General features: G+C 44.4%; 1 non-coding gene across 1 annotated transcript; it reads right to left on the bottom strand.

Moving 5' to 3' along the window:
• Nucleotides 1-24,329: 24,329 nt before the first annotated feature.
• Nucleotides 24,330-24,401, bottom strand: TRNAP-AGG (transfer RNA proline (anticodon AGG)). Its single transcript has one exon. It is a non-coding gene; the product is annotated as a tRNA-Pro (tRNA).
• Nucleotides 24,402-25,849: the final 1,448 nt, after the last annotated feature.

Genomic DNA, 25,849 nt, shown 5'->3' on the forward strand with positions numbered 1-25,849 from the left:
GTAGGAGTGATGGGAGTGATAAAGGGCCATTGGAACCCAGGAGTGATGGGAGTGATAAAGGGCCATTGGAACGTAGGAGTGATGGGAGTGATAAATGGCCATTGGAACACAGGAGTGATGGGAGTGATAAAGGGCCATTGGAACCCAGGAGTGATGAGAGTGATAAAGGGCCATTGGAGCACAGGAGTGATGGGAGTGATAAAGGGCCATTGGAACACAGGAGTGATGGGAGTGATAAAGGGCTATTGGGACACAGGAGTGATGGGAGTGATAAAGGGTCATTGGGACACAGGGGTGATGGGAGTGATAAAGGGCCATTGGAACACAGGAGTGATGGGAGTGATAAAGGGTCATTTTGACACAGGAGTGATGGGAGTGATAAAGGGCCATTGGGACACAGGAGTGATGGGAGTGATAAAGGGCCATTGGAACACAGGAGTGATGGGAGTGATAAAGGGCCATTGGAACACAGGAGTTATGGGAGTGATAAAGGGCTATTGGAACACAGGAGTGATGGGAGTGATAAAGGGCCATTGGATCACAGGAGTGATGGGAGTGATAAAGGGCCATTGGAACACAGGAGTGATGGGAGTGATAAAGGGCAATTGGAGCACAGGAGTTATGGGAGTGATAAAGGGCTATTGGAACACAGGAGTGATGGGAGTGATAAAGGGCCATTGGATCACAGGAGTGATGGGAGTGATAAAGGGCCATTGGAACACAGGAGTGATGGGAGTGATAAGGGGCCATTGGAACACAGGAGTGATGGGAGTGATAAAGGGCCATTGGATCACAGGAGTGATGGGAGTGATAAAGGGCCATTGGAACACAGGAGTGATGGGAGTGATAAGGGGCCATTGGAACACAGGAGTGATGGGAGTGATAAAGGGCCATTGGATCACAGGAGTGATGGGAGTGATAAAGGGCCTCTGTAAAACAATGAAGAGATTTCATTACAAATTAGCCGTTTCCAGCTCCTTAGATTGCTCCCATGTATACTTAAATAGGCAGGCGTCATAGCCCAGCGTATTGCTGGTGGGGAACACCGAAGACTAATACCCAACAAGTAGGAGAAGGTAGTGATATCGGGCACAGAGCCGGGAGGCCGTGATGTGAAGGAACCTCCAAGGCTAGATGTGGAAGGTTTAAAAGCACAATTTTGTTTATTTATTTATTTTTGTACGGGTAATGAACTCTTATTTTTTCCCCAAAAAATTTACAGTAGTTTTAATTCAAATAAAGTTTAAAAAATTGCTCTGGACTTCATCACAACAGAAACAGCTCGATACAGAAAGCCCCAGCTGCTAACATCAGGCTCATGTTTCCGAGCCATCTCCTGCTCCGCTGTGTGAAACCTCCGCTGGATTCCCACGAATACAAGAATCAGATTTCAGATCCCAAAATTAACACAAGAGACCTTCCATAATTCTGGTATTCATAACTACCGACTAAAGACAGAAGATACTTCCATTTCTTACCCCCACATTATCGGGGCTTTTAGGGCTGTAGAACCCTGCGATCCCCTCATACCCAGCAAACATTCCGACCTCCTAGAAAAGAGGGGCATTTAGGAGAGAGGGGTAACAGGGCATCGGGGATTCGGGTCAAATGAGGTAGACATGATGGAACAACCTGCCATTTGCTAGACGCAGATACCCCAAGTCTCCTTCCTGGTTGGTTCCAAAGACCCAAACCCAAGAAGGGCTGCCGTCCAAGCGAGGACCAAACGTGCCGCTGTGACTAATATAATAAATTAAAGCAAAGACATAACCCAGAAGTAAAAAAGGAAAGGAGACAACTTGCTATAGACAACCTAGATCCATCCAACACATGGCGTAGTAGTTCCAGGGGATACATGGTTTCAGCCATGCTAATTATTCATGCACATGGCATCTCTCACACAAATGGTTTTTGTAACTTTAAGTGAAGTATAATTAACCTCACCTGTGTTTGGTATGAAACCCCCTTAAATACATCTACGTACATATTTTCCCTACATCATCCTGACAGGAGCCTGTCAGCCTTCATGAGGAAGACGGATTCCTACCACAAAGTGTTTTCAGTCACTTGGTACGAGAAGAACACCTCAGGCCTTGGTCTTCTCAGCCTTCCAAACGTGGAATTTTTGTTCCCCCTCTAACCATCGGAAAGTCAGCCTTCCTTCCATGTCACGACGCCAAGGTCTGTTTCTGGTTATCACCAGACGTTCTTACTCATATCTATGAACGCGTAACAGTTCTGGTCAATAAGAACGTTCCAAAAAGTTTCAATGTAACAAAGTACGAGGAGACGGAATGCTCGAAAGATTCTACTCGGTGGATACACCTTTCCTGGACACTTTAACCTTCAGTAATAATTCCACATCGCGTTTCCTCTTCAAAAGAATAAATTAAAGTGGGGTTTTCTTTTAATCTGGAAACCATTATGGAGACTCTCGAGAATTAAATAACTCAAAATGAGTCAAAGATATATGGGGGGAAAAAGAGACATATAGAACGACTCAAAAAAAAAAGAAATATATATATATTATATGTAACACGGACATTTGGTGTAAAGATAAAACATATGGTTGGACGTATATCTCGAAAGAGAATTACATTTAATGGGAGTTCTTGTTACAATTTTCTCTCTTTGCAGATGGATTATTTTTGTGTAATCTGATTTTTTTTTTGTGTGGCAGAAATAGTTTTAAAATAAAATAATTTTAAATTGATGCGTCTCGATGACAGTAAGATGTGTAACGGCCTTGAGAGACGTTTTAAATATGTTTTGAATGATACAGCAAATGTCCTGCAGGCACCGCCAGCGGCCGGCAAAAAAATTAAATATTAAAAAGAATTCAAATAAAAACTTTTATGTATAATGTTTATACCATTTTTTGTGGAAAGAGCCTATAGCGTTGGGTGACCCGGTGTTTTTATGGGAATTGTGTCCTTTGTTCCCAGATTCTCCTGAAATCCTCCTTAAGTCTAAAGGTTATTTTTTTTTAATTTAAATTTTTAAAAATACTTATAATACCTACCAGCATTATTAAAAAAAAGAACAATTTTATTGAATACTACCTTCTAAAATGACAAAAATAACACAAATTTTTCAAAAGCTACTCATTTTATTTTTGTTTAAATATTTAAAAATACTTGTCATACCGACTGGCATTATTTATTTTTTTAAATTGAATATCACTTTTAAATATGAAAAAATACTACAAATATTTTGACAGCAATTTTTTTGTTTAAATCTATTAAAAAAAATATCCAGTTTATTTTATTGAATATTACACATGAAAATGACTAAAATAGTCTCTATTTTATTTTTTTTTTTTTAAACATTTAAAACTATTTTCTTTTTTTAAATATTTAAAAATATGCATCCTACCTAATGATATTTTTTTTTAACAAAATCCAATGTATTTTATTTGATAATATCCTTTAGAAATTATATCAAGTGTAATAAAAACTATTTATGTCAATAAATAAATAAATAATTTCTGGATTATGGATACAGATATCTTTTTAATTCTCCAGGGGATATTTCCTACTCCTTTGTCTCGATTCTGTAGAAAAGTTGATGCCTTTTGGGCCCAAATAGAAAAAGATGTTAAGCGACATTAGCTGCTGGGGCCTCAGAGGTCTCTTTTTCAAATAGAACGCTCCTTTTTAGTGTAACTTATTGGAAACAAATAAACAAGGCACTAGAAACATCTCTGGATTTCCTTTTAAAAAAACTGGTCAACGGTCTGCAAAAAGGTTACTTAAGCTTTAAACCATGAAAATATTTAAGATATTCTGGGAAAATCTATATAAAGTTGGACCTGTTGGACATTAAGAGCGATTTCTTACAGTAAACGGCCTCGCGGAGACATCTAATCCACCTAAATTCCTCTAGATTCGATAAAAGAAGCAGAATAAACGAACTCGAGACGGACCCCCAACCTGCGCAGGTCAGAGCGTGGTGGTAACGGAGATGACTTTTCTCACCCATTCAACAAGCGATATTGGGAAAATCTGCTTTTCATGCCGTAATTCACCAAAATTGGCACCATGGCCTTATGGGAATACAAGCGATCCGCTGATACGAGCATGAACTCGATCTGACCCCTTTTACTGCTTTGACACTCGAGTCATAACATCTACCCATTGGTCAGATTACGGCCAACCGCTTGACAACAATACACAAAGTTCCGAATCTTGCGACATTCCGAGTCTGACTTTAAAATCAATATTTTTACAATCCTCAGATTCCCTTTTTTTTGTAGGAAGGAATCCTATATGGATAGACGGTCATATTATTCCTGATTATGCCTGATTTTAAAGTATTTCAACTCATTTTTTAATTATTATTTTTATTACATATTTATTTTTAAATATTTTATATTTTTTTTTAGTTTTATACAGTATATTTTATTATAGTGTTATCATAGTTAATATTTTTGTTCTTTTTATGTTGGTATTATTTCTTTTTGAAAACTTCTTGATATGTTGGGATATCTCGCGCTATGCAGAAAGTATATATTATTGCTCTAAAAAAAACATTTTTTCCTTTCTCTCTCACATCACCCACTTTAGGTCAGAAAACCCACAATATTTACTGTAAAGGGACAGTTTAATGTCCCTGACATCCCACTATAGAATAATGTATATTAAAGTACTCTGTGACTCCAACCCCTTGTGAGTACTTTAATAAGCATTGGCAGAAACTGCAGCCCCACTGCTGCAACTGTCCTCCTTCTCCATACTGTGACTATTATTGATAGGAAAACATTCCCGTTGAAATCAATAGGAGCGCTTTCCACGCATGGACATAAACAGAAGCCGGTGGATTCTGGGGGGGATTCTAGAAGGGGACACCATGAACATTTACAGCTATCATATGCATTAAAGTATAATGGCCGGTGAGTCCCTAATCTTTAAAGAGTGGGCATTTCAGTGGCCGTCGTGATTAGCGCTGCCAGCTTTGGTTTCTGGAAACATTTACCTCCAAAGCATGGAGAGAGGGACCCTCAACAATGCTTGCAGGGGGTCTTTGACTTTTTGTGTAATTGTAGCAAGCGACTGTCAGATCTACAGACATCTATCCAGCGCTGATCCAAAACCAGGTGCCCGAGACTGAAAGCAACTATAATGACCTCCAGCCATAGAAGCGAGACGCGATCAAAGGATTCCGGGGCTTCCTATCTCTTTTCAGCTAACTTGTTTCAAAATTAGAAAATGACCGTAATAAAATTATTTCATGTTCTCTGAACACGATAATCGCACATGATTAGGGCCGCATCCCACGAAAGATTTAAAAGTATTTTTCTCGTCTCTTTTTCCAAATTTAAAAATGGTCTTTTTTTCTTTGCAAGGAGTCATTCACTATTTTCAAGAAAAAGATGTTATTTTATATTTTATACAGCGCTGGGGGTTATATTACTGTATACAGCGCTGGGGGTTATATTACTGGATACAGCACTGGGGTTTTTATTACTGTATACAGTGCTGGGGGAGTTATATTACTGTATACAGCGCTGGGGGGTTATATTACTGTATACAGCGCTGGGGGTTATTACTGTATACAGCGCTGGGGGGTTATATTACTGTATACAGTGCTGGGGGTTATATTACTGTATACAGCGCTGGGGGTTATATTACTGTATACAGCGCTGGGGGTTATATTACTGTATACAGCGCTGGGGGGTTATATTACTGTATACAGCGCTGGGGGTTATATTACTGTATACAGCGCTGGGGGGTTATATTACTGTATACAGTGCTGGGGGTTATATCACTGTATACAGCGCTGGGGGTTATATTACTGTATACAGCGCTGGGGGTTATATTACTGTATACAGCGCTGGGGGCAGTGGCGGAACTACCGGGGTCGCAGGGGTCGCGACTGCGACCGGGCCCCGGTGGCAGGGGGGCCCAAGCCAAGGGGCCGGTGGCAAGGGGCCCCAAGGTCTATGAGTTATAGACGGCCGTAGAGGCCGCATAGGCCCAGTCAGGACCGGACTGACTGGGCCTATGCGGCCTCTACGGCCGTCTATAACTCAGGGCAAAAGGGGCACTTGCCCCTTAACCCTGCAGCAGCTGCTACCGGGCCCGCCACTCTAGGGGGCCCGGGCAACCCCCACGATTAATTCCGCGGGGGGCCGCTACTTACCGGCAGACGAGGATGCCGGGGGACGCAGGAATCCAACAGTCACGTGACGTACGTGACGTACGTCACATGACCCTGCTGCGCATCTGCTTCCCCCTATGCACTGAACAAGTTGGTCTGCGAGCGCCGAGCGGCACATACTTTTTACATCTTCGGTTGTTCAGGTAAGGGGAGGCTGCATGAAGGAGTATTTGAGATTGAGTGAGAGAATTAATGAATATCTGTGAAGGAGTGAGTGAATGAATGTTTGTGAATGAGTATATGTAAATGAGTATCTGAATGAGGGAATTAATGAGTATCAATGTATGAATATCTGAATGATTGAATGGATTATCTGTGAATTAGTGAGTAAATATTTGTGAATTAATATATATGTGTGTGTGTGTGTGTGTGTGAGAGATAGCATGGATGTGTAAGGGGGGGGCAAAGATACCACAGTCAGGCTGTTTTGGTGGAAAGATGCCACAGGAGGGCTGTTTTGGGGCCAAAAATGCCACAGGAGGGCTGTTATGGTGGCAAAGATGCCACAGGCGGGCTGTTATGGAGCCAAAGATCCCACAGGCGGGCTGTTATGGTGGCAAAGATGCCACAGGAGGGCTGTTATGGTGGCAAAGATGCCACAGGAGGGCTGTTATGGTGGCAAAGATGCCACAGGCGGGCTGTTATGGGGCCAAAGATGCCACAGGCGGGCTGTTATGGGGCCAAAAATGCCACAGGTGGGCTGTTATGGGGCCAAAAATGCCACAGGTGGGCTGTTATGGGGCCAAAGATGCCACAGGCGGGCTGTTATGGGGCCGAAGATGCCACAGGCGGGCTGTTTTGGTGGCAAAGATGCCACAGACGGGCTGTTTTGGTGGCAAAGATGCCACAGGAGGGCTGTTTTGGGGCCAAAGATGCCAAAGGCGGGCTGTTATGGGGCCAAAGATGCCACAGGAGGGCTGTTACGGTGGCAAAGATGCCACAGGAGGGCTGTTATGGTGGCAAAGATGCCACAGGTGGGCTGTTATGGGGCCAAAGATGCCACAGGCGGGCTGTTATGGGGCCAAAGATGCCACAGGCGGGCTGTTTTGGTGGCAAAGATGCCACAGGCGGGCTGTTTTGGTGGCAAAGATGCCACAGGCGGGCTGTTTTGGGGCCAAAGATGCCACAGGAGTGCTGTTTTGGGGCCAAAGATGCCACAGGAGGGCTGTTTTGGGGCCAAAGATGCCACAGGAGGGCTGTTATGGTGGCAAAGATGCCACAGGCGGGCTGTTATGGGGCCAAAGATGCCTCAGGCGGGCTGTTATGGGGCCAAAGATGCCACAGGCGGGCTGTTATGGTGGCAAAGATGCCACAGGAGGGCTGTTATGGTGGCAAAGATGCCACAGGAGGGCTGTTATGGTGGCAAAGATGCCACAGGCGGGCTGTTATGGGGCCAAAGATGCCACAGGCGGGCTGTTATGGGGCCAAAGATGCCACAGGAGGGCTGTTATGGTGGCAAAGATGCCACAGGAGGGCTGTTATGGGGCCAAAGATGCCACAGGCGGGCTGTTATGGGGCCAAAGATGCCACAGGCGGGGTGTTTTGGTGGCAAAGATGCCACAGGCGGGCTGTTTTGGTGGCAAAAATGCCACAGTCAGGCTGTTTTGGTGGAAAGATTATTTATGTATTCAAAGAAAAAGGGGCGCATGTACAAAAAGGGCCCTATGTACATGCGCCCCTTTTTCTTTGATTATGCCCTTTGAACATGCGCCCCTTTTTCTTTGATTTTTTTACAGAAATGATTCAATATGTAAATTGAATTTGTTGAAAAAAAATTGTTGGGTAAAAATCATGTTTTTTTGGGGGGGTGGGGGGCCCTTAACAGATTCTCGCACCCGGGCCCTGAGGGGTCTAGTTACGCCCCTGGCTGGGGGTTATATTACCGTATACAGCGCTGGGGGTTATTACTGTATACAGCGCTGGGGGTTATATTACTGTATACAGCGCTGGGGGTTATATTACTGTATACAGCGCTGGGGGTTATATTACTGTATACAGCGCTGGGGGTTATATTACTGTATACAGCGCTGGGGGTTATATTACTGTATACAGCGCTGGGGGTTATATTACTGTATACAGCACTGGGGGGTTACATTACTGTATACAGTGCTGGGGGTTATATTAATGTATACAGCGCTGAGGGTTATATTACTGTATACAGTGCTGGGGTTATATTACTGTATACAGTGCTGGGGGGTTATATTACTGTATACAGCGCGGGGGTTATATTACTGTATACAGTGCTGGGGGTTATATTACTGCATACAGCGCTGGGGGTTATATTACTGTATACAGTGCTGGGGTTATATTACTGTATACAGCGCTGGGGGTTATATTACTGTATACAGCGCTGGGGGGGTTATATTACGGTATACAGCGCTGGGGGTTATATTACTGTATACAGCGCTGGGGGTTATATTACTGTATACAGCGCTGGGTGGGTTATATTACTGTATACAGCGCTGGGGGGTTATATTACTGTATACAGCGCTGGGGGTTATATTACTGTATACAGCGCTGGGGGTTATATTTCTGTATACAGCGCTGGGGGTTATATTACTGTATACAGCGCTGGGGGGTTATATTACTGTATACAGCGCTGGGGGTTATATTTCTGTATACAGCGCTGGGGGTTATATTACTGTATACAGCGCTGGGGGTTATATTTCTGTATACAGCGCTGGGGGTTATATTACTGTATACAGCGCTGGGGGTTTTTATTACTGTATACAGTGCTGAGGGTTATTAATGTATACAACGCTGGGGTTATATTACTGTATACAGCGCTGGGGGTTATATTACTGTATACAGTGCTGGGGGTTACATTACTGTATACAGCGCTGGGGGTTATATTACTGTATACAGCGCTGGGGGTTATATTACTGTATACAGCGCTGGGGGTTATATTACTGTATACAGCGCTGAGGGGTTATATTACTGTATACACCGCTGGGGGTTATATTACTGTATACAGTGCTGGGGGTTATATTACTGTATACAGCGCTGGGGGGTTATATTACTGTATACAGCGCTGGGGGTTTTATTACTGTATACAGTGCTGGGGGTTATATTACTGTATACAGCGCTGGGGTTATATTACTGTATACAGCGCTGGGGTTATATTACTGTATACAGCGCTGGGGGGTTATTACTGTATACAGCGCTGGGGGTTATATTACTGTATACAGCGCTGGGGGGTTATATTACTGTATACAGTGCTGGGGGTTATATTACTGTATACAGCGCTGGGGGTTATATTACTGTATACAGTGCTGGGGGGTTATATTACTGTATACAGCGCTGGGGGTTATATTACTGTATACAGCGCTGGGGGTTATATTACTGTATACAGCGCTGGGGGTTATATTACTGTATACAGCGCTGGGGGGTTATATTACAGTATACAGCGCTGGGGGTTTTATTACTGTATACAGCGCTGGGGGTTATATTACTGTATACAGCGCTGGGGGTTATATTACTGTATACAGCGCTGGGGGTTATATTACTGTATACAGCGCTGGGGGTTATATTACTGTATACAGCGCTGGGGGTTATATTACTGTATACAGCGCTGGGGGTTATATTACTGTATACAGCACTGGGGGTTATATTACTGTATACAGCGCTGGGGGGGTTATATTACTGTATACAGCGCTGGGGGGTTATATCACTGTATACAGCACTGGGGGTTATGTCACTGTATACAGCCCTGGGGGTTATATTACTGTATACAGCGCTGGGGGTTATATTACTGTATACAGCGCTGGGGGTTATATTACTGTATACAGCGCTGGGGGTTATATTACTGTATACAGTGCTGGGGGATTATATTACTGTATACAGTGCTGGGGGTTATATTACTGTATACAGCGCTGGGGGGTTATATTACTGTATACAGCGCTGGGGGTTATATTACTGTATACAGCGCTGGGGGTTATATTACTGTATACAGCGCTGGGGTTATATTACTGTATACAGCGCTGGGGGTTATATTACTGTATACAGCGCTGGGGGGTTATATTACTGTATACAGTGCTGGGGGTTATATTACTGTATACAGCGCTGGGGGGTTATATTACTGTATACAGCGCTGGGGGTTATTACTGTATACAGCGCTGGGGGTTATATTACTGTATACAGTGCTGGGGGGTTATATTACTGTATGCAGCGCTGGGGGTTATATTACTATATACAGCGCTGGGGGTTATATTACTGTATAGAGCGCTGGGGGGTTATATTACTGTATACAGCGCTGGGGGGTTATATTACTGTATAGAGCGTTGGGGGTTATATTACTGTATACAGCGCTGGGGGTTATATTACTGTATACAGCGCTGGGGGGGTTATATTACTGTATACAGCGCTGGGGGTTATATTACTGTATACAGCGCTGGGGGGGTTATATTACTGTATACAGCGCTGGGGGGTTATATTACTGTATACAGCGCTGGGGGGGTTATATTACTGTATACAGCGCTGGGGGGTTATATTACTGTATACAGCGCTGGGGGGGTTATATTACTGTATACAGCGCTGGGGGTTATATTACTGTATATATTACTCCCGCTCTGTCCTGAAGTTCCTGACTGCACGGGGCTCTCAGGACGCGCTATGGAAAGCGTATATAAAATAAGTCACTGTTTCTTTTTTTTTTATTGTAAGTTAGTTGTAGGGGTTTTGTTCGCTTCACCTGGTAAAATGATTTCTCTTTCGCTGATTAAGCAGTTTCGCTGGGATTATAATTTTATTGATAGCCGATTCTGATGGGGCCAGACTCACGGACTATAAAACTCGGAAATTCCTTTGTGTCGGATTGCGGTTTGTAGCGCTCATTAAGGCGTTTCAGTCCCCTGGCCTCGGCCAAGCTCCGTGTCGTAGCAATATAATATCTCAGTACATATATCGCCGCGCAGAACAGTCATTCAAGGGGTTTTTTACGGCTTGTGCCTCTCCCGGCGCTGTAACTGTATCACGCTCCGACTGTTCTGGTTTGGAATAATGAAATTTGCAGATTCCAAAGAGTTGGCTGAAAAAAACCAAACATCGGTACTCTTCTGGCTTTCGACTTTTTATTACGTCATAAAAGGCAAACCGTACGCAACGCGGGGAAATTATTCCCACATAAAACAATCATCTCCTCTCTGCGAGGAAAGGAAACGTATCAGAGAAAAATAAAAAAAATTGGGTTGAAAAACAAACTTGGCTTTTTTTTGGACAATAAGTGGTGGAACGAGAAACCTTTCCGTCGTGGGCGGAGCTATGATAGAACATACTGAACTTGTTTTTTTTAATTGTAGGGTAGTGTAATGGATTGGATTTTTGGCCCGAAAATGAGAGCTTTTTACGTGAGACGCTGAGACCTATTGTAGAAAATTAACACCATACCTGCCATCAGTGCTGAATTTCCCGGGACAGTCCCGTTTTTTGGGTCCTGTGCCTTCAAATTCCTCCTTCTCCTCCCCTGACCTCTACAAAGGCTGCCTGAACCAATCAACAACAATCAGCAACTTAACAATAGGGGAGAGTTACCTTAATGGGGAGGAATAACCGCGCAGATCGGTGAAGACGGCCGCTACCATCGTATACCCATAAGAGGGGGGGGTCTGACAGATCTGCTCTACAGATATTTATAAAGCTGCTGACCTTAGCGGTATTCCGTTGATTGGGCTACAAGTCTTTTTCAGGTCACCCGTCCATTTTTACTGTTCCGTGATTAGACGTGTGATCTGATACAAAATGTCACGTGACCCCGCCGGTCTTGGGGGAATCCTACCGATTTGAAATGAAAAAGACCCCTACAATTCCACTGACTTCAAAGCAACACCTGCAATAAATTACCCCGGAGTCCATAATTTGTTACATACCGCGAGCGTTCCTCTCACAGTATATTATGTCTCCGGTGATATCTTTACATATCCAGGATCTTAGCAAAACAATGGAAAGCGGGGCTTTTGTGGGGTGCGCTCTACTTGCATCATAAAACATAAAACCTTAGTTATTTAACTTATCCCGACATAATTAGAGGTCAAAAGCGGGACATCTGGTTTACCGTTCCCCGCTGATACAAAAGCCTGCGAGGACTGCTTTTTTTTTTTTTTTTTTTTTTTAACGTTCATTGCAATAAAAAAAAATAATAGAAAGTAACGAAATTAAATGTTAAACAGACTTCATGAGTTTTGCAGAAAAAAATATTTATGAAGAGTAAAAAAAAAAATATTTCCCCTGTTTGATCAGAACTTTTAGGGACCCCGCAATCGTTATTTTTTTTTGTCCCTGTTGCATGGACTCCAGAACATTCTGTTGAAGCTGCCCGCTTATGTTCTCAAAGCGCAACGGCGGGATATGATGTCATCATGAGGTCGTACGGTGAGAAGGAAGGGCCAGTTATGAAGGAGATCTCTGATTTGAGGGATCGGCCAATAGGGCGATCTCCATACTCAAGAACTTCCCACAGTAGGCTATTCTTATCTTAGGGAGTGGTTTTATGAAAGGGCATGGCTAGCCAATCACGTGAGCTGGCTAGCCTCGCAAGGGGCGTGGTTAGCCGTGCCATGAGTGGCGCTAGCTCCGGAGAGGATTACTTGGGTTAGGGGCGGGAAGCCTAAATGCCTCACCGTTGCCCTGGAGACGAAGAGAAGCAGCCCTTCAATTGGAGACTCAAATGCCGAGAGCTCCCAATATGGCGATCAACCCCTATCACCCATGTAGTTTCCCCCACCTTGGTGCCCTTTCTTATTGAGTCACCTGGTACCCAGACCGGCCCCGTCCCAAACAGTAGTAGTTACATGGAACCTATTCACGTCACCAAAGAATATACAAAAAGTTTTTTTAAAAAAGGTCATTTAGATGCTTTAATTTTTTTTTTAAAAAAGAATCAGAATTACTCTTTTTCAACAGGTGAAAAAATACAATTCTTGGGTGGGCTAAAAAATGAATGGGGCGCACAGGGGCTTCGTGCGATGTGTTTGTCTACGATGACTAGTAAAATGTAAAGGGCCTACGTTAAAAAAGATGTTGTTTAAAAGGAAAAAAGTGAAGGAAATGAGGTTTTTGCAATAAATCACGGGAGAGAAATTGATCTGATCTCTATTTGCGTTTCGACGTATTACACTATAGATTTTTTTCTTCTTCCCGTGAATAATAGCCCTCGCTTTGCCTTTAAAGTTCTCCTGGAATGAATGAAATGAAAAGCCATGCGGCTATTATCTCAATTCCTGGTGACAGATACAGAACAGGCCGCGGAACCCAACGCATTTTTTTAACATGTGGATAGAAAACATTAAAAAAACCCAAAAAATTCCCTAACAATCGCGTGTTATTGTAAGGAAGTATTTTGGGGAGAAAAAGGGGGGCTTTTATATCATTTACAATCGTGGAGCTTAAGAGCAGGTTGGAAATAAAGCATGCAGATATACGAACGGGCTTTCGGAGAGTTCTGCGAGGAAGACGAGCTCAAATTTCACCGGCGCATTCAGCCACTGCTGATTAATACCCCGCTGTGCGCGCTGCGGGTAATTCATCAGGACAGAAGATCTGTGTTTTGCCCTAATAAAAATGTCCATTTTATCTTAATTAGAGTCGCCCCTGAAACCAAGGGTAAAGGGGTCATTTTTTTAATGTCTGTGTTGTGTTTGTTTAAATAAAGTTGCATGGTAAGAAGGATCAGGCTGATTATTACCAGCACGCCAGTCAGATCAGCTGCCAGCACGCCAGTCAGATCAGCTGCCAGCGTGCCAGTCAGATCAGCTACCAGCACGCCAGTCAGATCAGCTACCAGCACACCAGTCAGATCAGCTGCCAGCACGCCAGTCAGATCCGAGGCCAGCACGCCAGTCAGATCAGAGGCCAGCACGCCAGTCAGATCAGCTGCCAGCATGCCAGTCAGATCCGAGGCCAGCACGCCAGTCAGATCAGCTACTAGCGTGCCAGTCAGATCAGAGGCCAGCACGCCAGTCAGATCAGCTGCCAGCATGCCAGTCAAGTGCCAGAATGCCAGTCAGATCAGCTGCCAGCGTGCCAGTCAGATCAGCTGCCAGCACACCAGTCAGATCAGCTACCAGCACACCAGTCATATCAGCTGCCAGCACGCCAGTCAGATCAGCTGCCAGTATGCCAATCAGGTCAGGTGCCAGCACACCAGTCAGATCAGCTACCAGCACACCAGTCATATCAGCTGCCAGCACACCAGTCAGATCAGCTGCCAGCACGCCAGTCAGATCAGCTACCAGCACACCAGTCAGATCAGCTGCCAGCACACCAGTCAGATCAGCTACCAGCACACCAGTCATATCAGCTGCCAGCGTGCCAGTCAGATCAGCTACCAGCACACCAGTCAGATCAGCTGCCAGCACACCAGTCAGATCAGCTACCAGCACACCAGTCAGATCAGCTGCCAGCACGCCAGTCAGATCAGCTACCAGCACACCAGTCAGATCAGCTGCCAGCACACCAGTCAGATCAGCTGCCAGCACGCCAGTCAGATCAGCTGCCAGCACGCCAGTCAGTTCAGCTGCCAGCACGCCAGTCATATAAGCTGCCAGCGTGCCAGTCAGATCAGCTACCAGCACACCAGTCAGATCAGCTGCCAGCACACCAGTCAGATCAGCTACCAGCACACCAGTCAGATCAGCTGCCAGCACGCCAGTCAGATCAGCTACCAGCACACCAGTCAGATCAGCTGCCAGCACACCAGTCAGATCAGCTACCAGCACACCAGTCAGATCAGCTGCCAGCGTGCCAGTCAGATCAGCTGCCAGCACGCCAGTCAGATCAGCTACCAGCACACCAGTCAGATCAGCTGCCAGCACACCAGTCAGATCAGCTGCCAGCACACCAGTCAGATCAGCTGCCAGCACACCAGTCAGATCAGCTGCCAGCATGCTGGCATTTACATTTCTCCCCCTGCCCTGGTGCCTGTTGCGATGATAACAAGCAGCCATGTTTGGCCATGTAACTGCCACATTGCAAACCACGTATCACATATGTGGTTGCCACTGAAAGGGTTAAAGGTTACTCTTCCCCCCCTTTTCTTTCTATAACCCCCATGACTCTCAACCGGATCCCATGTACACTTTTCTTGCTTTTATGACGCTGGCTGAGGCTCTGCCCAGGTTTGGCGACGGCAGACCGAGCCACGCTGTCCAGGTTGGCGACGGCAGATGAAGACATACGACAGATGCCGAAGTTATCCATGGCTCCCTGCAGCTCGGTGCTGAGGGGCACATCAAAGACCCCCCGTCGGCTTTAAGTTGTCCAATTGTGTTTTTCTTATGTTTTCAAAAGCTTCTGTTGTAGCTTTACTGTAAGTGATTCATCAGCCGCTGAGAGAATGCGGCTCCTGGAAGACGAATGAGTTCCTTGTAAGGCTCTTTCCAAGCGATGTTAGACCCTCTTTAACCCATTGGGAGCAGCTTTTTGCTCCAGCTTCCAGAGAGTTAACAGGGGTTGGTCTGTATGGGAAAAGGGGGGGGATTCCAATTCTAAAATATATATATAATAAAATTCTTAAAATGCATAAAGTGTCAATATGTTTAGGAATTGCTGTGCCATGCGATGACAGCTCCGCTCGGAAGAGCTTGCAATCTAAAGAGATGGGGGGGGGAGTAGGCCTTGAACACATTTGTTATGAAAAACAAAATAAAGGAAATAATGCAAAAAAAAAACCCCATGTAATATATTCTTGACATAAATTTGTTTTATTTTGTAAATCTGGGGAAAATATTCTCACGCATCATATATTTTCTGTCTTTGATATTAAGGTCATTTATATCGTGGAGTTCAGAAAAAAAGAATAAAGAAAAATCTTGAGTGGAAAAAACGTCAAATCTGCTTTCAGTGTCTCGCCCGTTCTTAAATATTTTTTTCTTGCAGAATAAGTTGTGAGTACACTGGATGGGCTTCCGGCAGAGGTCTAGGTGTCAACCTATCAAACTGTTTGGTCAAAACTTGAGGGGGTCGCTCATAGGATTTCACCAACATGCGCGTGATCCCTACTGTCCCCAAAGCCAGGACGGATATACCCAGCCACGCTGCACGTGAGCATAAAAATGTTTTGTGTGGCCGTGGATATCCTTACCTGGATCTAACCCAATCCTTTTCAGAGTACTTTGAAACTGAGTGTCTTTTAAATCGTGAACTCTCAAGGGGAGAGCTTACTGTGGATACATGGAACCACCTCCCAGCAGAAGTGGTAGAGGGTAATACAGTGAGGGGATTAAACATGCATGGGATAGACATACGGCTCCTGAATCTAAGACGAGACCAACGACTGATTAAGGTTTGAGTCGTTACAGCAGGAGAAACGGGAGACTAGACGGGGGCCGGATGGGGCCGATCTGCCGGCAAATTCCATGTTTCTATGTCCCTGGCAGCCCCACTATAGAAGAATACATATTAAAGAGCATATAACGGCTGGAGCGTCCCTTTAATGAAACAAGAATAGGGATTATTATGAGGACCATTAAAATATTACCAAAACCCAGTTTTTCAACCCGAATCTCGCTTCGGAGGGTTAAGTCATTTACGTTCCCAGCTATTTGTAACTTCTCCTTCAGTTACCGCTTTATTTCAATGTTGGGTTTTTATGATCTGTATTTTGTTTTCCATTTTAATAAAGTTTCAGTCTAGACGGGACTTCTTTGAAATTTGGCAAAAAAGGTAAAGTGCGGTTTATAGAAAACAACGTAATGCGGTGCGGCCGGCCAGAATTGGCCATCGCTGCCCCGATGTGACTCAGCGTAGAATTTAACTGGAGAATTACCGAAACAAAACTTCTCTTCTGCTTTGCAAAGTCGCCTGAAGGTATTCATTGGAAAAGTGGGTCAAAAATGGCAGAAAGCATTGGAGACGTACGGAAAAATAAATACCCCCCCGTGTCTGCTTGGGTAACCTAAACAGTGAAAAAAAAGGACCTAAGGGGAGTCCAGTGGAAAAAACAAACAATAAACTTTTCTTCTTGAGTATAAAATACTGTCTGTCAGGCTCCCGGCCCCTCTATTACTCCAGGCAGGGGGTCCTTACCTCCCAGACCCGTCCCCGTCGGGATACGTGGGGAGTGGAGTCTCTCGTAGAAGAGACTCGCTTCGCCTGGACGAAACCCAAAGAGCTCCCAGGTATGTATATGATGTCATGTCCTGGCGCGAAGCATGCGCCGTGCGGAGGTAGGTCACTACGGAGGCTGTGTACTTCATAGTCTATTTACAAGGGAGATCTCTGATCTCTCCGACTGACCCAAGGATGAGTGACACGGGCAGCCTGGTCGCCCCAATAGGACCTTGGCGAGAATGCGCCATTGGGGTAGCCAACATACAGGGCCATTTGTAAAGAAACAGTCCTGGCTCCTTGTTCATTCCTCCCAAGCGTTATGTGAGAAAGCCATGATTTGAAGGTCTCTTCAGCTATAACCCCCAGCAAAGGAGTCTTGATTTGGGCATCTGAAACAAAAGGGAATATCAAGGAGAGAAATGACGTAACGGGCCGGAATAATCATCCAGCTCCCGAGCACGGGAAGTTAAGATGACTGCTCCCCGGGAGAGTTATATCCACTGATCAGCCATAACATTATGACCACTGACAGGTGAAGAGAATAACACTGATCAGGGTCATGGGGGGCCGAGGCTCATTAATGCATGTGGGGGGGGCAAAGTCTGGGCCTGTGGGGTCAAATCCAACAGACGAGCTGCTGGAGCTCAAATTGCTGAAAAAGCAACTGCTGGTTCTGATAGAAAAGAGTCAGAACACGCAGAGCATTGGGTATGGGGGCTGCGCAGACACAGAGTATCGCAGTTTGTTGGGTATGGGACCGCGGAGCGGCAGAGCAGTCGGGGACCGCGGAGCGGCAGAGCAGTCAGGGGGACCACGCTGACCCCTGTCTGCTGCACCTTCAATGGGCACGTAAGCAGATAAACTGGACCGCAGAGCGATGGAAGAAGGCGGCCGGTCTGATGAATCCCGTGGATGGCTGGGACTTCTAAGTGAAGTCAAACTCCCCCCATCGCAGCTCCTAGATAAATCACAGCAGGAGAAAAGAAAGTTGCTGGAAATGTTGGCGTTTTTGGGGGGAAATCCCTCGCTTGAGTTAATATGGCCGGTCTGCATGTGTGTCAGAATTCTGGCGTTAGAGCATCCAGTAACCGTGGAAACACTATTGTTCCCTGTCATGCTATTTCCTAACAAAGACAAACGAGGAACATGTTATTCACGTACGTCTTTTTCTTCAAATTAACTCATCGCACAAATCTAAACAGTTTCACGTCTGAACCGAAACGGAACATCCGATCCAGCTTTACTTCCCTTCGCTGCGTTACTCTGCAGGTGTTCAGCGGCACAGAGGTCTCAAATTCTTCAACAGAAGGTCACCAAGTAACATTTTGCAAAGCCCATGATTTCATGGGACGGCTTTCTCATCAGGGATTGGTTTCAAGCATTCAAAACTGGTGCAAACACCAGACCATGGAGGAGTGGCGCCCTGCCGCTCTGGAGCTGCAGCTTCCATCCAATTACATACCCCACCTCAAGCATTTCAGCTGTCCAAGCCAGGATGTTAAGGAGTGGGGACAGGTAGGGAGGACTGTAACCAGAGGAGTCCGGTGAGGTTGGGGGAAGGGAAACCCAATCACCCACCATATTGAGCGCAGATCTCAACTGGTTTTAAAGCTACCCGGTCCCCAATGTCTGAAAATGGGACAGTAGGGCAGCTATACGTAACAGTGCACAAAAATCAGGACTTGACTGTGAATACAGGGAAAGTTGGCAAGTATGTACCTACCAATAAGGAACTATAGACAAACGCAAATGAGGGAGCCCAGGTAACAGTGGGTAAGGAATCAAAAACGTACATTCCTTGTTTACAAGAATTATTAAAGTGCTTTGGAAAACGTGCACATTTTGGAGCTGGATTGTTTCTAGACATGTTCTTTTTTGCTCACTGTAAGCATACCTGGGGAGCCTGGGGAGCTCCAGCTACCCGAAGCCCTCGCCGGATGCGGATAAGAGGTCCCGCTGACGTTGCGGGGCACAAGATATTGGAAATGGGAAGTGGGGAATGCAACTTTCCCCGTAGTGACCTGGACAAGCGGACGATCTAGACAGAGAGAAATCAGGGAGCTCTGGTCAATCTCTAGCTCTCTGCCTTTTGGCCGTGGTTGCTTCAAAACCACGAGGTTCTTCTAGAGCCCCCTAACCATGGTCCAGGCCAAGCCACCAGTCACCTTTAGGTTGACGACGAGGTTCATGCATCACCTTTTGTTTTTTGACACAGCTGATCACCTCGTGGCTGCCTTCTAGCACTTACTTGTTTTACATTTCACCAGCCCAAGCATTTTAGGCTAGGTGTGCGGCGCACAGAAATTTGTCACTTTTTGGGAGAGCGGCCTTGAAGAAAAGAAAAAGGGGACCTGGTGTCCACTGTGGCCCTCTTGCATGTTTTGGCACCTTGGTTACTTCATTTCTTCACGGCGGAGCACCTGAACCCAGGAGCTTCAAAAAATATTTGAGGCTCTGCACCTTTTTTGATCATCTCATTAGAGGCCTCCAGGCTTTGAAGACACCGGTTGCTTGCACGATACTATGTGTCCATTTGCGTTTTGCGTGTTTGTGCCTGCGCGGGGTGACAGAACACATCACATTTCCACAATCCCGATGGCATTTGCTCATAGCAACCCAAAGTTTTAACATGTTCCCTGTCATGTGCGGAATCCGCATACATTATATGATATTTGCAGAGGTGCCACTCGCTGATAACTAAACACGAAAATCAAACAGGAGGAACAAGGCAAACATTTACCCTGAATATTTATAGTAAGCAACGAAGACGTCGATACCTGGGCCATGGACGGCTTACTGTACAGCCACGCCGTAGGGCAAAAGACACTACATAGGTTATACAAAGTGTAACATCTTTCCCAAGTGGTCTTATTTAGTTTCCTCCCCTGATACCCCTCCCTGCTCCCCTTATACCCCCCTCTCTCCTCCCCTGATGCCCCTCTTTTCTAGGTCAGAATGTTTGCTGGGTATGAGGGGATCGCAGGGTTCTACAGCCCTAAAAGCCCCGATAATGTGTATAGAAACAGCAGGAAACGGCTTTTTAAATTTAAAGGGGTGAATAAAATCCGTCATTCATCTTCTAAGTGCCTCCAAGAGTGTCAATTTTGGGAAGAAACGTCTTTTTGTTGCAATAAAAACTTATGCTCTTCCTATATCACATTGAAACCTAGAATTTACTGGCCCACTTGGCCCATCTAGTCGTTCTGTTGTTCTGGTTTAATTTAATCAGCCCTGACATACATCGCCTTTATGCTGACAGCTGGGTCTGTCCAGATTCTAACACAACTTATGTTCAACTTCTTTACTGTTACAAAAAATAAATATTTTTATGGCGCGATCTGGTAACCCAGTAAGGAAATGATCTCCACTATGTGCGTAATTCATTTTCCCATCTGTTTATTTTTTATTTAATTTGCTCCCGAACGATTGATCACACGTCACTGACAAGAATTTAATTCTTAACAGGTAAATGGATCTTGAGGGGAAACCATGTAGAAAACCGGTAACTATCTTAACAATTATCTAACAACTATCTAATAACATTTATCTCCTATTCCACAGTCTCTTAACAAAGAGCTGGTGGCCGCTGTGTGCCGGTGAGCACCCTGTACAGGGCTCTGAAGGGCCGGTTTCTTGGCTGGAATCAGGTGGCGGTTTGGGGATCTGCTGCTTCGGTGGACGTGCAGCCGGCTGCAGCTTAGGTGTAGGTCCCGCGGGCCGCGTTGCTTTCTGGCGCAGTGGAAGGAACAGCGATGAAAGCTTGAGGGCCGGTGGGGTCGGTTTCGGAATACTGATGAAGCTTGAGGGCCTGCTTTGTGCTCAGTAGACGGGGTTCCGATGTTTTGGAGGATACACTCGAGGAAGTACTGAGTGTTGGAGAAAACTCCTGGCCTGGCCTGGCGCAGCCCTGACTCCAATCACATAATACGTGGAGCTGTCCAGGTCCATGCACATGAGCGGCCCTCCGCTGTCACCCTACAGGGGCGAAAGAAAAGAGGCAGGTTAATAATAGCGCTTTGACTTGGTTTATAACAAACTGCTACTGATCCGCTGCGCTCCCGCCTGCAAAAGCTCTGCCTTTTATTCAATAAAGCGGAAGTTCTCCGGAGAGCTGTGGTCTCAGCTCCCTGTATTCACTATGCATTACACGGGATCCTTCCCGGCCCTGCATAATGTATTATTCAACCTGTAAGGTAAGTCAAGAAATCTCACTGATGTTATTTGCTTTTACAGGACCAAGGTATTTTTGAAGCTGGAGATCATTGGGCTTTGCCTTTAATAGAGTTAAAACTGCAAACTCTCTATTTTCACATACAGAGGCAGGTTTAACAAACTGTGCTTAAATATATCGATTTGCTTCCTTATGGCAGCTGTCAATTCCCCCTTCTTCGTATCCGGCACACAGATTGTACGCGTAGAGTCTGGCGTTGTACCAGAGCGAGCCGTTACACTTGGCCAGACGTCAAAAGATTTAACTAATTAATATCACTGAATCAAAGGGTTACCCAGGTTAGATCATGGAGTCCATGTATGAGTGTGGCATATGTGGTGTGTGTGGCTACACAACCATTTCCAATGTGTCTGGGCTTCACCAAACCACTGGCAGAGACATACCAAGCAAATGGAGAAGGTTTGGGACACTAATGGATCTTCCCAGGAGTGGCCATCCTGACACATATATCAAAGAGCAAGGCATATGGTCATCCAGGAAGATGAAGAACAAGAAATCGAATGCTGTAGAAGGGCCTAGTCAAAATCCAGACCTAATTCCTGTCAGGATTTGCCTAAAACCAAGGTGCACACACCACTGGAGTTATTCACCCTGATAAAATACCAAAGCCCTGAGGTAGAATGACCAAGGACTTAAGATGACCCCAATAGCGTGGAAGCTCAAGTAGAGAATAATATGGTAGAAACTGGATGGTAAAGTAGTAAAGCAGCTGCCGGAAGGCTAGATATCTGTAGGTAGGAGTTCCTCAGGTAGATACACCGAACAGGTAGTCCCAGGATACCAAGCAACAGGGCCAGCCTAGAACACAGATCAGTTGGGGGCGCTTCTCACCATAATAAAGTTGGCAACAAATCTATAAACATAATATAAATGAGAGGTTTTGGTTATATGAATTGGCCAAAGCATAATTAAGCTCACCCGCCACGTCAAGGCACACTCTCAATAGGGTGAGAACCTACTCTCACCTCCTACATAGTGGGCACACAAAGCAGTTTATACGGCTACCAAAACCTTATTAATGTGTTGGGGGAGGTGCAATTAACATTCAGCGTGACAGAGTAGCGATCCTCTGCCCTGAACAAGATCTTAAGGAAAAGCAATGATAACGTTGATAATACGAGGAACTCTCTCGCTGCATTATTGGATAACACTAGGTTACACAATATACCCACCCATGAGGAATATCAATATTGGAGTGTCAATCACAGGACTCGGGCATTTTACTTCCTCTAGAAACTGCATTAAGGATTCAAATCAACCCCCAGGACGCTCAATATCTGCTAATCCATCACAATATGTAGATATTTGTTTATGGGCTATAGTAGGTTCGACTAAAGCATACTTAAAGGATATCTTAGATCTAAAATAGAAATATATTAACATTTTATTATGGCATATTAGGTGCCATGCGGCAGTGCAATATATTTTTTAATAAAGATAGCATGTTCCCACAAGCATTTTATGTTATACAGTATAGCTCGGATTCTGATAAATAATCATTTTAAATTTAAAGAGACTTTTCATCTGCAGTGTAAAGGGACAGTGATGGGTATATACCGTGTTTCGCTCCCAGCTATGCAAACCTCTTTATGGCCCGTTGGGAGGATTTTTTTCTTCCTATAACTGGTAGCAAAACTTAATAACTTATAGATATTTTATAGATAATAGTTTTTTTTGTTTGGGGCAGACTTGAATGTAATCTTCTCGAATTTTTGGCATATCTTAATGGAAATGATTGGGAAATTGAAATGACTTCCCAGTATTGTTCTAGTGAAATTAATTTCCTAGATTTAAATATATATATTAATATAGAACAGTCCGCCATTAAGACGAGGCCCCATTTCAAACAAGTAGATGTCAATAGCTGAGTACTATTCAGTGGTGGTAAATTGTAAACCCTTTAATACATTGAAATTACAAAAAACGTTCTAACAAAATCAGCGATGAACGCCAAAAACATCATTTACTTGCTAAATTGTAAATGCGGACTTCAGTAAATTGGTCAAGGGCTTAGACCCTAGCACATGCGTAATACATGGACATGTTAGGATTACTAGGAAAGGCCATGGAAAACACAGCGTATCAGCACATTTTAGGGGTCATCATAATTGTAATCCCAATTATTATGTAATAATTGTATTATTGTCCAACAATAAAAGGTTTTGCTGGTAGCGTAAGTGAATTATTGACGTGACATAAGGAAAATTGGAACACATTTAAAGGATTGGGTCCGTAATTTATTTTTACATTGAAAAATAACCCAAAATTAAATAAATTATTAGATAAAAATGGGATTACAACTGCAGCTTCACCAATCTACCCCAGTAAATATTCTGCAGTATTGACAGTTGCAGTATGGTAGATGAGCCTCAATCTCAGCTTTAACACGGTCTCTGACTGTCTGTCTCTGATTCTGACTGTCTGTCTCTGACTGTCTGTCTCTGATTCTGACTGTCTGTCTCTGACTGTCTGTCTCTGATTCTGACTGTATGTCTCTGACTGTCTGTCTCTGGTTCTGACTGACTGACTGTCTCGCAACCCTAATCCCATCATGCCAAGACTGCTGCTACTGACAAGTTAAAAATGGCGGCAGCACACTTTTATAGCAATGCTTGTCCCTTCCCCTTCTAAATGCTGATTGGCCAGAGTGAAAAATAGTAAGGAAAAAAACCTCCATAAATTATAGGACCTGTCAATCACAGCCATGACCATGGGACCATCCCCCTTTTGCATGTGAGTCAAATTAGATCATTTGTATTGAATCCACATATTGAGTAAATATTAAAAACACTGTGGTGGGTTGAAGCAAAGAAATAATACATGTTTTCGATAACACAATAACTCATTTTAAATAATTATAAACATTAATAATTTAAGTCAGAAAAGAAAAAAAATTGGGCTCGTCCGGGATTTGAACCCGGGACCTCTCGCACCCTAAGCGAGAATCATACCCCTAGACCAACGAGCCAGCCATGCAGTCATGTGGAAAAAAAACCCTCCATGATTTTAGCACTGCATGTTTAACGTTCATAAACAAAATGCCATTGTTTTTGGGGAGACTGCGTGTTATTTGGAGTCTTTCTATAAAAAAAAAAGTTGCAATAGCTGATTCCTGAATACGTCTCGGAAGGCGGGGCTTAACAGTTTTGTGGACTGGAAAACAGAGAGACTGTCCAGAGACAGAGAGAGAGAGAGAGAGACAGAGCGTCGCTTGGTGACGTCACGGGGCGGGGCTTAGTGCAGCGTACCGTTACCTAGTGAGACAAGTTGTGCATTGATTGAAATATTCTGTGGAAAAGAGTAAAATGCAGGAAAACATGTCTTTTTTTTTTTATTTGCAATAATTAAAAGTCATGTAAAAGGCTGTAATGACCTACTTCCTGTATGCTACACATGGTTGGTGCAGGCAAACTACCCCAAGGAGGGGCAGAAGTAACAGAATGAACACTGAAGGGGTAGAAAACAGCTGAATGATTTGAATTGCAGCTCTCATCAATCTCAGCCAGCCTGTGGTTGGGAGAGAAACTCAGTCTGCCCAGCTCAGCTCTTAAAAAAAAGTTGCCTGACTGCAGCTTCAGCTAGAAGTATAAAACCCAGGAAATTGCCCAAATTTCACAAAATTGCTCCAGTTTACAGAAAAACTATAGTCTCTTGAGCTTCATGTCCTAGAGGTTAGTAAGAAACTAAAATCTCTCCCCGAGATCAGCTGAATATAGAGGCAGTCTGTAAACATGAATTAAAGAGGAATACCGTGGAAATTAATATTTATTATTCATTATTATACAGTAAAATACCCCCCCAGCGCTGTATACAATAATAACCCCCATGCTGTACACAATAATAACCCCACACGATGTATACAATAATAACCCCCCACGCTGTATACAATAATAACCCCCAGCGCTGTATACAATAATAACCCCCAGCGCTGTATACAATAATAACCCCCACGCTGTACACAATAATAACCCCCCACGCTGTATACAATAATAACCCCCCACGCTGTATACAATAATAACCTCCCGCGTTGTATACAATAATAACCCCCAGCGCTGTATACAGTAATATAACCCCCTGCGCTGTGTACAATAATAACCCCCCCAATGTATACAATAATAACCCCCCCGCTCTGTATACAGTAAAATAACCCCCCATGCTGTATACAATAATAACCCCCCGCGCTGTATACAGTAATATAACCCCCAGCGCTATATACAGTAATATAACCCCCAGCGCTATATACAGTAGTATAACCCCCAGTGCTGTATACAGTAATATAACCCCCCAGCGCTGTATACAGTAATATAACCCCCCAGCGCTGTATACAGTAATATACCCCCAGCGCTGTATACAGTAATATAACCCCCAGCACTGTATACAGTAATATAACCCCCAGCGCTGTATACAGTAATATAA

Source organism: Spea bombifrons, chromosome 2 (assembly GCF_027358695.1).
Source record: "Spea bombifrons isolate aSpeBom1 chromosome 2, aSpeBom1.2.pri, whole genome shotgun sequence".
Classification (NCBI taxonomy): Eukaryota; Metazoa; Chordata; class Amphibia; order Anura; family Pelobatidae; genus Spea; species Spea bombifrons.